The following is a 15216-nucleotide window of genomic DNA, read 5'->3' as shown; positions in this document are numbered from 1 at the left end:
ATCGAGCAATCTTAGTGTTTTCGCTTTATGAGGAAACCATCCATCCACCCTTCCTTCCTTCCTTCCTTCCTTCCTTCCTTCCTTCCTTCCTTCCTTCCTTCCTTCCTTCCTTCCTTCCTTCCTTCCTTCCTTCCTTCCTTCCTTCCTTCCATCCATGCACACTTGGTCCTGGTCAAGTCCAGAAGTCCAACTTCATGATGTCCTCTTCACCTCCACCATCAAACTTGGGGTCTTTCCTTTCATGTTGAGGCTCCAGAGCATTCACCAGCCTTTGACCTTTTCTGTGGCCTCGGCATGAAAGCTGTCATGCTCTTCATATCCTCCCTTTGATCTGATTGCTTGTGTCATCAGTTTGTTGTTAATTTGTTGCTTTCACCAGATTTGACATGAAAGTATGGATGTTTCTGAGAGGAGGAACCTTTGCAGATTCGAACATCCTCCTGAATGTCCGTATTTACCCCCACTCCAGCTGCTTCCTCCATGGCTCTGAATGGTGTCCATGTGCATTTCTGAGTATCAACAGTCCGATGCTGCTCCAGCCGAGACCTGATTTTAAGCAGATATGGGAATAGTTGTTGAAATGAACAGTATTTTGTGCAAACAATCAATGAGGGAGAATAATGAAAGTGGTTTGAGTGGGCTCGTGATTGACTGTTAACCCTTTTGTCTTTGTTCTGTGATGATTGGGTATTTACTGGTACATTGGTATGTAAACTGCTCCAGGATTACATCACACCCTGTGGTTTTCCAGTTACCCCAGTGACGGGCCAGGCGGTAGTAATGAGAGCCGGGCCTGCTTGTCAGCGTCGTTGGCCCACCATAAACCATTTTGACTCTGGGTGTCTGTCAGAGACTGCCTGTATTTACACAGAACTCAAACAAGTGTGTGTGTAGGGGTGGTGGTAGTGGGGGGGGTCTGCTCCCTGTGTGAGGCATGTTGGCCCTCACTGACAAGTCCAAGGCTGCCTCTGAGCCAGGACATGCTAATACCAGGAGGCTACACTGATGAAAAACCATAATACAGCAATTTCTTTGTCAACAGCCAGACATGGATAATGTTGGATTTGGGAAGGAATGCCATTTTCATGAAAGTGATCCTTTTTATTTAGCCTCATCAATGCTAATGCTCAAAGTTGGTGCCCCAGAAAATAATTCAGATGAAGCGGTAATTTCGAGTCTCTGCATCCCCTCCCGTCCCCATGCCGCTGATTTGTAGGTAAATCACGGCTGTCAGTATAGTAGCAACCCTGATTAAAGTTCAGGGGTTTAATAGATCATTTTAAATAACCCCCAAATTACTCCCCCACTCCCCAGCCAATCCACCTGGACCCCTGCCCTGAGTGCATGGCAGTTTTCAGCCGCTGCAGGGAGAGCCAAGTCCAGCCTTGTGGTTCCTGCCAATTCCCCCAGGATGGTGCACTACAGGCCTAGAGCAACATTCTCAGCTGTGTTCAATCTGCTCTGAGACAAGCTGGCTATGAGAAAATGCTACAAGAAGGACACACACACACACACACACACACACACACAGATGGAAAATTCTGAACAGTTATTGCACTTTATTCACTTTGTTCAGCTGGAATTCGTCCAGAAACACCCTGACACACACACACACACACACACACACACACACACACACACACACACACACACACACACACACACACACGTATACACACACACACACACACACACTTTTCCCTTGGGTTACTGGTGTCCAGACCAATTAATGGTGTTTAACATTCTAATAACACTTTAGTGTTTTAATCCTATTTATGATGCAAAACATTTGCGACGTGCACAATTTCTATTTTGTGTTTGTTTTATTTTGAATGTTACTGTAACTGCCGAGGAGATGGAAGCCAGACCTGCACTCTCACTGAACTTTCACCCCCCCCCCACCCACCCACCCACCCCAGACTCATATGCAGAATTTATAGCATGATGCTGATGCCTTCAACATTTCCCCCCAGGATTGACCCATTACCTTGGCTGAGGTAATAAGTTAGAGGCTGTGTGAGGAAGTGCTGCAGCCTACTGTCCTTGATTGTGCCATATTATATATGTATTATTGTGCGTCGTGTGGTGACGGTTGGAGGATCTTATCAGGCTGACGTGGTACCTGATCATCTACTGGGGAAAATGTTCCTGGAGTCTTTTCCCGGCAGTCAATCTACCATTGTTTTGAAAAGGTTCTATAAAGGGGAGCATTTGTTTAATTCATAATGACGCCATCTCCAACCCAACTCATCGCTGGCTGCTTTGATGGACTGGTCATACTAGGACTGGCGATCTGAAACATCTCATGTGTCTCTCAAGGTCCATCGTTGCTTCGTGGAATAGAAACGAGCTGTTGTTCTTCCTCTGTACTCCAGAATTGTTGTTTTTGGGAATGTCCCACTGGCAGCTGTGGGGGTGTTTGGCACCCCCCTTACACACTGCTGGAAGAGCTGAGGAACCTCACAGAACTGACATCTCCTGGAGCTGCTAAAGAACATCCACCAGGGTCCTGTAAAAGGTGCTGGTGCATTGATAATTGAAGCCTGTAAAGCAAACAACGTGTCAGAAAGGTGCTTTAATGGGGGCTTCCCAGGGGCTGCCTGCTGCTGACGGACACGTTCAGGCCATTACAGGATTTAGTGTCTGTGGAGAGCTGCTGAAGAGTGATACTCAAACCACGAAAAACAACAGAAAGCTCCTCAAAGCAAAACAAATGGCAAAAGCCCTGCTCAGCATGTGGATAGGATGATGGAATAGATCCCCCCCACCCAGCCTCTGAGGTCTGTAGGGGGACTGAGGGACAGAAGAGTTCCTCATGATGATTGTTGGACGCAGGACAAGGAGAGCGATCCAGGACAGGATCAGACAGATTTCCCAGCTTCTGTGTAATAACAACCTGAATAACAACAATAATAATCGCCTGTTTGTGTGTTCCAGAGGATTCTGTCACCAGGCCCGAGGTCCATTTGTTCCCCTGCTCTAATTGGTCCGAGCAGCCTCTCCCATTAATGGACGTCCACGTGACCTCCTCACCAGCCGGTTCCACCTGCATGCACAACTGGTACCAGTCCGTTCAGGACTGTGTTGTGTTTATGCACAGCTGAGTGCATGAATGTGTCTGTGAATGGGTGAATGTGTGCACCTGAACCTGCAGAAGATAAAGATTCATGTGGACCTGGACGAGAAATGAACGATAAAACATACGTTCATAACCAGCTGATCTTGGGCAGAGCTGCTGGAAACCCCTGACAAATGATTTAAAAGTCGAGTGTGTGTGTGTGTGTGTGTGTGTGTGTGTGTGTGTGTGTGTGTGTGTGTGTGTGCGTGAAAGAGAGAGAGAGAGAGAGAGTATGTACGTGTGTGTATGAGAGAGAGAGAGAGAGAGTTGGTGTGTATGTGAGAGAGACAGTGTGTGTGCGTGTGTGTGTGAGAGAGAGAGTATGTACGTGTGTGTGTGTGTGTGAGAGAGAGTTGGTGTGTATGTGAGAGAGAGAGTGTGTGTTTGTGTGTGAGAAAGAGAGTGTGTGTATGTGTGTGTGTGAGAGTGTGTGTGTGTGTGTGAGAGAGAGAGAGAGAGTGCATGTGTGTTTGTGAGAGTGTGTATGTGAGTGTTTGTAAGAGAGAGATTGTGTATATGTGTGAGAGAGAGAGTGTGTGTGTGTATGTGTGTGAGAGAGTGTGTGTGTGTGTATGTGAGAGAGAGAGAGTGTGTGTGAGAGAGAGTGTGGGTCTGCCAGCATTGAGGTTCGTCCCGGCAGGTTTCCCCACCTCCTGTTTCCATGGTTTCAGCAGGAAGCAACAAAGCTGCTTGACACCGTTGATCTGATCAGAATCATCCGCCATTCATCAGGCTTTGATTTTGAACTTTGCTTTGAACTGTCTCTTTGATGTTCTGACCTGTGATGAGCTTTCATCAGTGACCCTTCAAAGCGTCATTTGAAGCCAGAGATTAAAGGTGTGGATGACCTGTTCCCAGTCCAGGTAAGGAAACGTCCTTCCGGAGGAGGAATGTGGAGGGAAAGCCGTCCAGAACCTTTGTGCCTGCTTCATGCGAAACACAACGAATCTCCTCGAGTCTTTCTCAGTGAAATAACGGTGACGTTTTCTCATTTTGCAGGGAGAGAAAAGAGCTGGACCTGAAGGCCTCGGAATGACTCTTTGTTTCCGCCGTTCTTCCACAGCTCCCAGTTCAGATGTCTGAAGAATGTGTGTTCTCTGGACTCCTTCCACCGCTTGCTGTGAATGTTAAGTGTGAGCCCTCAGTGGAAATTATATGCTTTTACAGGGATTTGAGAGAAAAGTATTAGCCATTGTCAGATGTTCGGCAGCCAAAAATCAACAGGAATTACGTCCGTGGACATGATGTTCACCACAGCTCCCCATCAAGCCTGCGCGGCTGCATATTTTCCGACTGTTTTCAAGCCTGTGAAGGGGGATCCAGTAGATTGGAGTAATGGGATAAATGTGGGCTCTCATGCAGGCTTGGGCCTTGAGAGCGCACTGAGCAGGAGGTGGGATGGAAACTAGATTGGAAGTCTGGGAAAACCTCTGATGGTGCTGAGGGGAGAAACACCGCGCCTAGTCGGGATTCCGCGACCGGAGGACTGGGCAAACCTGACGTCAGTGGGAGGACACGACTATTCAGTCCGCCGTTGCCTCGCAGCGTGGGTGAGGGCAGCCCACCCAGCCGGAGCCTGGCCCCCTGAACCTGCACTCCCTGGGTGTCACTGCACATCAGTGCACACGGTTTACGACTGGATTAGGGCTGACATCAGCCATGATGTGCTTGTGTGTGTGTGCGTGTGTGTGTGTGTGTGTGTGTGTGTGTGTGTGAGAGAGAGAGAGAGAGAGAGAGAGAGAGAGAGAGAGAGAGAGAGAGAGAGAGAGAGAGAGAGAGGGAGAGAGAGAGAGAGTTCAGTGCACAGCTGGAGAGGTGATCTGCTGGGCTGCTTCAGCTCTGATTAGAACACTCGGACCTGACACCGGAAACTCAATAGTTCCACTGGTTCTTGCTGCTGTTCACACACGTCAACTTCTTTACACCCCTAGCTAGTGCTGCTAAATGCTAAGGCTACGTATTCCACCTTCTCATTTATTCTACTGTTTTTTTTCTTGACACATTACACAGAACAAGAGCTACTTTCCCTCGTTAAATAGCTTCGTTAGCTCATTGTTAAGCTCATTCGCTCCAGCCCCAGCAAGGACAGTAGAAGTGAAGCTCCTGTTTAGGAGCCAGGGTCACATTTCCTCCCTCTTAAATGAAACAATGTCCAGGAAAACATTGATTAAGCTCAGGAAAATTCTGCCCTGAGGATGAACCAACAGCAAACACAGAGCACATGTGAGAAATGCAGGATGGAGCCGCACAGCTTGACAGCAGGTGAAGCAGAGCAGCATATTTCAGCTCTACGTCATCCAGCTGGGGCCCAGAGCAGGGAAGTGCTGTTTCCATCCATCCATCCATCCATCCATCCATCCATCCATCCATCCATCCATCCATCCATCCATCCATCCATCATCCTTCCGTGGACGTCCGCCCCACCCACTTGTCCACTCATCCAGCCACCTGTCCACTCATCCACCCACTCATCCACCTATATATCCATCCACTCATCCACCTATATATCCATCCACTTATCCACCCACCTGTCCACTCATCTGCTTCACCCACCTGTCCACTCATCCGTCCACTCATCCACCCACCCATCTGTCCACTCATCCACCCAGTCATCTGCCCACTCATCCACCCACCCATCCACTCATCTGCCCACCCGTCCACCCACCCGTTCGCTCACCCGTCCACTCATCCACCTACCTGCTTGTCCACCCACCCATCCACTCATCTGCCCACTCGTCCACCCACCCGTCCACCCATCCTGATATCCCTTCCCAAACTCATGTGAGGATCAGTAACTTTTCTATTCCAAGTTTTGACGTATGAGAGCTTTTCAATGATCCTCCAGTGTAACATCCTTTAGCTTGTCAGAGGTTGTGTAGCGGCAGGAAAACAGATGTAGTGTTGTGGATTTGGTTGGACTCGGAGTCTCTGGAGGGGGAGCAGAGTTATTGCTGCTGCTCTGCTTGTCCTTGACTGCTAAAGTGTGCAGCTTTATTATTGGGATAGGATTTCACTCTTTAATCGCCACATAAATTGTTGTCATAAATACAAATATACAGCTTTAATAGTGAGTAAAGTGCACGTGAAGACATGACTGAAAATGGGATGATCTCAGTGGGAACTGGTATCAGTGTGATGCCTCTGTGGGACCATCAGGCTGGGAATGGAGTCATTTCCCACATTATAACAGCATCTCTGTGGGGCGTGAACGTATTCACACCAACGCCAAGGTCTGGTTTCTGAGGGGCCCGGTTTATGCTGTGACAGAGGTCTCAATAGTTCTACTGACAACTTGGGGGCATGAAAGTCCTCAGAAACATTTCAACTTGTCACAGCCCCATTTCCCCAGTTCCCTCCTGTCCCTCTGCCCCTGTAATTTTCCACTCTCACTGCCTCTGCTCCACTCTACCTGCCAGCCACTCCCACCCCGTCAGCTCAACGCCACTCACCTGCAAGCACAGCTGCAGCTTATTCCCAATCAGCCCTGCTTATAAGCCTCCCCTGCAGTCTCAGTCTTTGCCAGATTGTTCTTCTGCTTTGATGTGAGACTTTCCAGCGTTATTTCCCTGCTGGATTACCTGTTACTGACCCTGCCTGTCTTCGTTCTGCCTGCCTCGCCTGTTCCCCGGACAACCTACCTGCTTTCTGCCCCTGACTATGACTTCTGCCTCAGCGCTTCTGGTTCCTGTCTGCTCACCTGGTTTTGACTTCTCCGCCTGGCCCCGACGTCGCTGCTGCTCGTCCCCAGTCTGCTCCGCTACATCGTCAGCCTTCTCTCCTGTAAGACCCTTTCTGTCACTCCTGCCCGCTCTCAGCGGAACTGCATGGTTCTGAGGATTTATGTCCTTCCCCCTTGGTTCCACATTCCGGCTCTGCTCGACCCACTCCCTGAGCCTGAAGAACGGACTATTTCCTGTTTTTCCATCTTCCTGAGTTCCTGTTTGCCTGTGTGCTAATAAGTCATTACCACGGTCCAGTTTTCCAGAGTGCTGCTTTTGGGTCCTAATCACACCTGTCACACAACTCCCACACGTCATTACATGTGACTGCTGTAATTGATGCTGGTGTAAATACTCTATTATTAATTACTCAAAAGTTCCATGTGGTCCTGTTCTTTTTGGGTAGATTTATAAAACTAATGTCTTCCACATGCACTTTAGTTCAATAAACAACCAAGTTGATATGAATCTAAATGATTTATGGGATGTGGGGTTTACACTCAAAGTGGCTCCCAACAATTTTATTAAATCAGCGAACACCGTCTCAAGTTAATTTGAATTTTAAAAAAATAATAAAAATTGCACCATGAGGACACCCAAAAACCAAACAAGCAAAAAAAACAGCAACTACATTGTTTCAGAAAGACGTTTTAGCTATTTGGAAATTTGCTTGCATGGATTGTGCTCAACAATGTAGGTGTCTCTGAGGAGGCACCAGGAGTAGCTAAGGTGGCTAACCCAATCTGAAAGTTTCTGGAAGATGCAGTAGAGAGACTGCAACTAGCCTTGCCTGAATCCACAAAATTGGTTATGGAACCAAAGTTCTCGAGAAGATCGGAGCTCTTCTATATGCTGGACTTGTCCCGGGTAAGAGGTAGAGAGCTGGGGTAAGCATAATAGACCCTCCCAACTATGCACCAGTTTATTGGAGTTCACCAGAGTGGGAGAAGGGCTATCTTCTTTACACATTAGGGTAGGGCCATGGGTCCTGACTCTACACCCATTCTACTTTTAAAGAGTCCGGGAGCAACTCTTGTACCAGTATTTCCTTTGAGGGGTGGCTAGGATCTGCCTTGGAGAAGGTCAGGAGCTCAGATCTGAAAATCACCACCATCATCATCATCTTCACCATCACCTTCCTTATTATCAGCTGCTTGAGGGACCCAAGGACAATCCTCAAGGAACTGTGGAGGTGGGGCCACACTTGGAGCATGACCCGGCCAGGAGCCAGCTCCTACCTGTGCTGACCACACTGGGCTTCCCAAACAGGGGCTCATTTCAGTGAGAACTGGCTGACCCATCTGGACCGAGGTGTACCAGCTGTGTGGGATGGAATTATCAGCCATCCCATAAATGTCAGCCACGTCCCTGATACACTGAAGTTGGACAGGTCAACGTAAAAGCACCTATTGCATTGAGAGCCGGTTTTCCTAATGTAAGGAGACTTTGTGCAGCGTGAGCCCCTCTTCCTCCTGCAGAGCCTGCTTGGAAGGAACCATCACAAGATGAGTTTGTGGATGTCAATGGGAGCAATTTCACATAGTGGGCGGCGGTCCTCCGTTTCACATCCACCTTAACGTCCAAGAGCGTTTTTAACGAGTGTGCGCTGCCCCGATCCCACAGCATCCATGGCCTGACACTCACTCACATACTCATCCACTGGTATTTCCAGAGGACACCGCTGTGCCAAAAAGAAGATTCTTGCATTCCTTGAGGTCATTGACAAGTGTCTCCAACAGGAAAAGTTCCTCTTCTTCTCTTTGGGGCTCGGGGCTTGTTTCCATTATCTGATGGTGCAGAGAGGTGAATCCCAACTGTGCATATGTATTTTTCATTCATTCTTCAGAGGTTTTTTGCAAATACGTACTTTTCTGTATTTGAGCGCATGCCAGGTTTCAGTATGAAATCTATGCAAGTCCTCATACACGAGGCCCCTGGTTCTAACAGATCCTTACCCCCGGGAACAGACTCCTGTCCAGACTGAACCTCCAGACTGAGGAAGAGGCCCTCAGACTGTTAGGCTCTGTCCCTTTGTCCATCCGCCTTCCAGCCGCTTATCTGGGTCTCAGGGGTAGCAGCCTCAGCACAGAGGCCCAGAGTCTTCGCTCCACACCTCGAGATGTCAATCGGCCCTTGTTTCCCAGAACCCTTTGCTTTTTTAATCAGCTAAAATAGAAATATCTCCTAGGATACAATCTGTGTCAGTTCTGGGGAAACGTTCATGGTTCATTTTCCTTGTTTGGAGGACAGAAAGATTTTACAGCTGTAAATGTGTGCAAATGTTTGTGTGTGTCTGTGTGGGAGACAGAAAAACACAATAAGTGTACGTTCACATATTAAAAGTTCCATTACCATTAAAAGTCAAATTAAGTGGTGAAAAACTCGTAATTTAAAAAGAAGTTTTTATTTGAGCTTCTGCATTTGTGCTATCACCATGATCATCTTTTGACTGATAATTACAAAAACGATGACAGAAAAAAGGGGGGAAAAACACCACTTGCAATGCAAATTCTCCACTTTAGACAGAAAGAAAGCAGACAAATTGACTCTTGAAGATGTAGTTTCCAGCTGGGGGCTAGATGGGGCTATCATGTCAACGGCCCAACAAAACAAGCTATTATGGTCTGTTATGGGGTGAAGAAAGTCCTCAGGTGGAGGACAGCAAGAGAGCAGGACGGCTGTTGGTGCCACATCAGGGAGGAGGCTCTGGAATGTGTCACATCTGAGACACACACACACATGCACGCACGCACACACACAGCTGGTGGTCTTTCTAATCCTCATGTTTGTTGTCCTCTATTGTCTGATTAATTACAGAGTTCCTTATGAGTGTTCTCATTGAGATGGGATTAGAGAACTGCAGGGACTCATCTGATGGGGGTGCTGATCGCATTTGGAGTGACACACCACGCTTCGTTTGTATGGCTGCGCACGTGCGTGTGTGTGTTTGTGTATTGGTGCGTGTCCAGCTCTGTTTTCCCTCACTGTATTTTTTAAACTAATCATTATTTGATTCTCAAAATAATTTGAAGCAGTTGAGTTCAGGCTGTAACCTGATATGAAGGCTTGAATGCTCTAAATCAGTTTCCCCGTCACAAGAACCCCTACCCCCCAAAAACAAACACACACACACACACACACACACACACACACACACACACACACACACACACACACACAGGCAAGGCGCACTGCAGTTATGGCACATGTGACCAGTCCACAAGTTCAAGAAGGTCAGAATCAGAAGCAGATTTATTGCCATTGTTCATGTAATACACAGTATTACACAAACTAGGAATTTGTCTTGGTGAGACGCTGCGACATTCAACATAAAGAAGACCACACTAGAATAAGATAAATAAAATAAAAATAAGACATATATACAGTATATACATAAATAGTAAGTGGTAAGAGGTAAGTGGTAAGAAATAGTGCAGGTCAATGCAGGAGTAATGTGATGTATTGTTCGTGAGTCTGACTGGCTGCTGTACATGGTGCTTAAGTGATAAGTCACTTGGTGTTCAGCAGCCTGATGGCAGAGGGGAAGAAGCTGTTTGTGTAGCGGGAGGTTTTGGTCCGAATGGACCGTAGTCTCCTGCCTGAGGGGAGGGGGGAAAACAGTCCGTGACCAGGGTGGGAAGGGTCGGCCGTGATCCGACCTGCACACCTCCAAGTTTCTGCACACCTCCAAGTTTCACTTCTGATTCTACAGAGATGAAACAGGTTAAATCTGTTGATCCAACACTGCTCTTCTGTAGGAAAACATCTGGTTGAGGAGAGGAGAGGAGAGGACCATCATCTCCCAGCTCCATGAACGTGTGTTCTCTTGCAGGGCCCAGCAGACGGAACCTCTACCAACATGTGACCGTCTCCACTGAAATCTGCACTTCTAGAACCTGTTGAAGGATGTTTTACCATTGATAGGCAGTTCTATCCTGGACCAGATCAATGTTTCTTTAGTTCTTCAGTCCTACAAGGTGGCAGTGATTAAGCCGTTGCTTAAAAAAACATCACTAGAGCCTGATGTATGAGCAAATTATAGGCCAATATCCAACCTTCCTTTTATCTCTAAAGTTCTTGAGAAAGTGGTGGTGACTCAGTTACTGGAGCACCTGCAGAGAAACAGCCTGTTTGAGATGTTTCAGTCAGGCTTTTTGAGCTCATCACAGCACAGAAACAGCACTTCTTAAAGTTACTAATGATCTTCTCATAGCTTCAGATGTGGACTGGTCTCTATGCTGGTTCTGCTGGATCTCAGTGCTGCTTTTGATACAGTTGATTACAGCATCCTGTTACAGAGACTGGAACATGTGATTGTGATTAAAGGGACAGCACTAGACTGGTTTAGATCATATTTATCGGATAGATACCAGTTTGCTCATGTCCATGGTGTTCCCTCTTCATACAGTAGGGTTAGCCACGGAGTTCCACAAGGTTCTGTACTTGGACCAATCCTTTTCACCTTGTACATGCTTCCTTTAGGGAACATTATTCAGCAGCATGGGATAAATTTTCATTATTATGCTGATGACACTAAGCTTTATTTATCCATGAAACCAGAGGAGACAGAGAAGTTAGTGAAGCTTCAGACCTGTCTTAAAGACATAAAGTCCTGGATGTCTTCAAATTTCCTCCTCCTTAACTCAGGAAAAACTGAGGTCATGGTGTTTGGTCCTGAACCTCTCAGGGATAGATTAGATCACATGATCACTCTAGATGGTATCTCATTAACATTTAGACTTTCTGTGAGGAACTTAGGAGGAACTTTTGACCAAAACCTCTCCTTCAACTCACACATTAAATTAGTCTCTAGAAGTGCCTTTTTTCACCTGAGGAACATCACAAAGATCAGGAGACTAGTGATGCAGCATGATGCTGAAAAGTTAGTCCATGCATTTGTTACTTCCAGGCTGGACTATTGTAATTCTTTATTATCAGGGTGTCTAATCAACTCTTTAAGAAGTCTCCATCTGATCCAAAATGCTGCAGCCAGAGTTCTGACAGGTATTGAAAAAAGAGATCACATAACTCCTGTAATGGCGTCTCTTCATTGGCTGCCCGTTAAATTTAGAATAATTCTTAAAACCCTTCTTTTGACCTACAAGGTCCTCAGAGGCCTAGCTCCATCCTACCTGGAGGAGCTAGTGATACCTTATCAGCCCAATAGACCGCTCCGCTCTCAGAATGCTGGTCTACTTGTGGTTCCCAGAGTTTCCAGGAGTAGAATGGGGGGCCGAGCATTTAGCTACCAGGCCCCCCTGCTATGGAACCAGCTCCCTGTCCAGGTACGGGAGGCTGACTCCATCTCTACTTTTAAGATCGACTTAAAACTTACCTCTTTGAAAAAGCTTATTGTTACTAATTCTGTAGTTCCAGTTACTATCATAGACAGACAAATTATCATACTTAGGGGGTCATCTAATCATTAGGTTAACATCTTAGCTGTGTTGTTATAGACCAAGGCTGCCGGGGTCCGGAAACATGATCACCTGACAGGCCTCTGTCACCCCCCCCCACTGGGTCATGGTTTCCTCTCCTCTCCTCTCCTTTCCTCTCCTTTCCTCCCCGTCATCAAGCAGACTAGTTATGCTGATTCCTGTGTAGTTTTTCTGCTTCTCCCCCCCTTCTCTATTCATTTACAGGTATCGCTGCCTTCGGAGCTGCATAACCGACCTCCGGCCCCGCTGACCCCCTGTATAAATAGTGTATTTTTGTGTGTGTTTTTGTGTTTGCTCTGTGCCCGTCCTCTCCTCTCCTCTCCTCTCCTTCTCCTTCTCCTTCTCCTTCTCCTTCTCCTTCTCCTTCTCCTTCTCCCTCTCCTCTCCTCTCCTCTCCTCTCCTCTCCTCTCTCTTTACCCAGCCGGCCATCAGCAGGAGGATCCCCCTACATGAGCCTCGTCCTGCTCAAGGTTTCTTCCTGTTAAAGGGGAGTTTTTCCTTGCCACTGTTGCTTGTCTGGGGTTAGGCCCTGGGATTCTGGAAAGCACCTTGAAACAATTTTGATTGTATAAGACGCTATATAAATAGAGATTGATTTGGTTTGATTTGATTTGATTTAGAACCTTCAACCTTCCTGAGCCACAGCATCAGGAAGCTTTACACAGACCTCTCCATCCATCCATCCATCCATCCATCCATCCATCCATCCATCCATCCATCCATCCATCCATCCATCCATCCATCCATCCATCCATCCATCCATCCATCCATCCATCCATCCATCCATCCATCCATCCATCCATCCATCCATCCATCCATCCATCTGTCCATGGAGCATGGTGAAGAACCTGCTCTGGTTCATGGTACCAGAGGGCTCTGGCCCAGGTTCTTGGAGTGTTTTGGAGCAGCTTTTGCTGGTGCTGTTTTGCATTATGGTGTTTGATTATGAAGGATGAGAAAATCATTTCCTATGGAGCCTGTGGTCTGTAGACACTCTACAGCTCCGCTGTTTCCTTTACACAGCTTATGTTTGGAACATTTCTGATGTTTATTCAAAAGGGTTTTATCTGAACATCTCCCAGACTTTTCCCATAAATGCATATTTAACCAGTATTGCATTAACCATAGCATAACCTGCTCAAGTGGTGCAAGGCTATCTTCCGAATGTCCTAAAGCTTATTGAATTACTGAAATGTGATAGAAATCAGCAGCGGTTATGTGCCAATACCAACATACTGAGAAGGGGCTAATTGGGGCAGGAGATTCCAGTGAGGGCAGGGTAAAGGGTTTAAAGCATTACCAGGCTATATTTATTAGAGCCGATTCGGCTGTCAGCAAACTGTGTTAAAGGGTTGTGGGGCACTGTTGAGTTTGAGCAGGACTCCAGAGGCTCCTGACCACGTTCCATCACAGGGACATGGAAGAGGGCACGCTGGGGATGTCGGTACTGGAGGGCTCTCTATCCGCTGTCTGAAGCCACATTTGAATGCACGATTAGAAAAATCTCAAACGATGACTTGAATTAGCCCCAAACCAGGTCAGTAATTGAATTGAGCAGCTTTGTGCAGCGTGAGCCCTTCTTCCTCCTGCAGAGCCTGCTTGGAAACGGAACAAGGCAAATGTGGAAGTAGATCTTTGAAAGTCCTCAGATAAAGATCCAGAGAGCTGAATGGTAACGCTCTGGTAGGTTTTAGCTTTGGGGAGAGGTCTGCCTGCATTTCCAGGATGATTGAATTATAGATATGACAAAGATCTCAGGGAATGCTGCGTTTCAGGTGTACCTGCAGAGTCTGGCCATGTGCATGCTTCAGCTGCCCCTAATGATGCTCATTACGACAGGGCTTAAATGTAATTCCAGATTGATTCTCAGGCTCTTGAATAACCCGGAGCTGGCACAATGCCCCCATCCCCCTCCTCTTCGGAGCTGCCCACACAAAGGCTACGTTGAGGCAGCTGTACAAATGCATCTTGCCTTACAAGAAGAAGGTTCCAGCAGCAGTACGGCAGCCTGCATCTCAGCGATGGGACCATATAAAGATGGGATTAGGGCCCCAGCTCGCGCAGCGAAAAAGAAAATTAGAGTTAGGAGGGGAAATATGTGGCTAATTCCGTCCTGTCATCAGTGGATATTAAAGATTTTCAGCCACTCAATGAAATGATTTGTAAATCACAATGGTGGCACTGTTAAAATCAGGTCTTATTTCCTGGGTCAAGAAGAGAGCAGGCAGTTTAAGTGTGGGGTTGTCTCTCACCAATGCCCGGCGAAACCTCCAGGTTTGTATGTGGTGGCTGATATTCTGTTCCCTTCTCTTCTCCTTGATTCCCCGTGCTCCGGATGTCACATTCTTCCTCTGTTATTTATGCATCTTTTAGTGTTTTTAAGGTATAATAGAATGAAAATATTATGTCTTGGAGCAGATTTCCCCCCCACAGGGGAAATATTTGGCACCTGTGCTGGATTAATGGGAGACCTTTGCCAGTAGCCTGACAGAGTTAAGGTTTTAGATTATGTTACACAGAGGGACGGGACCTGCACTTGGCCAGGTGCTGGCTAGCTAATACCTCCCAGACTCCAACATTCTGGTGCTGTTTCAGGACTGCATTATGCTGCTTCTGCCCTTCTGCCCCGGGTCTTGGTCCTTTTCCATCACACTTGGTACTGATCAACCCTCTCAAGGTGATTGAGGCTGCCTGAAAGCCAGCATGTCCTGACCCTTCCCAGGCTGAATGCTTGTAGCAGTGATGGGATGCGCACCATCTTCACATCAGATACACTCTTTAGATACAAAGGGACTTTTTACTGTCCAGCTATGTCCGACATGACTATGTACTTGGACCAATCCTTTTCACCTTGTACATGCTTCCCTTAGGGAACATTATTCGGCAGCATGGGATAAATTTTCATTGTTATGCTGATGACACTCAGCTTTATTTATCCCA

This window comes from Takifugu rubripes, chromosome 2 (assembly GCF_901000725.2).
Source record: "Takifugu rubripes chromosome 2, fTakRub1.2, whole genome shotgun sequence".
NCBI classification, from domain to species: Eukaryota; Metazoa; Chordata; class Actinopteri; order Tetraodontiformes; family Tetraodontidae; genus Takifugu; species Takifugu rubripes.
This window is presented reverse-complemented; position numbering follows the sequence as displayed.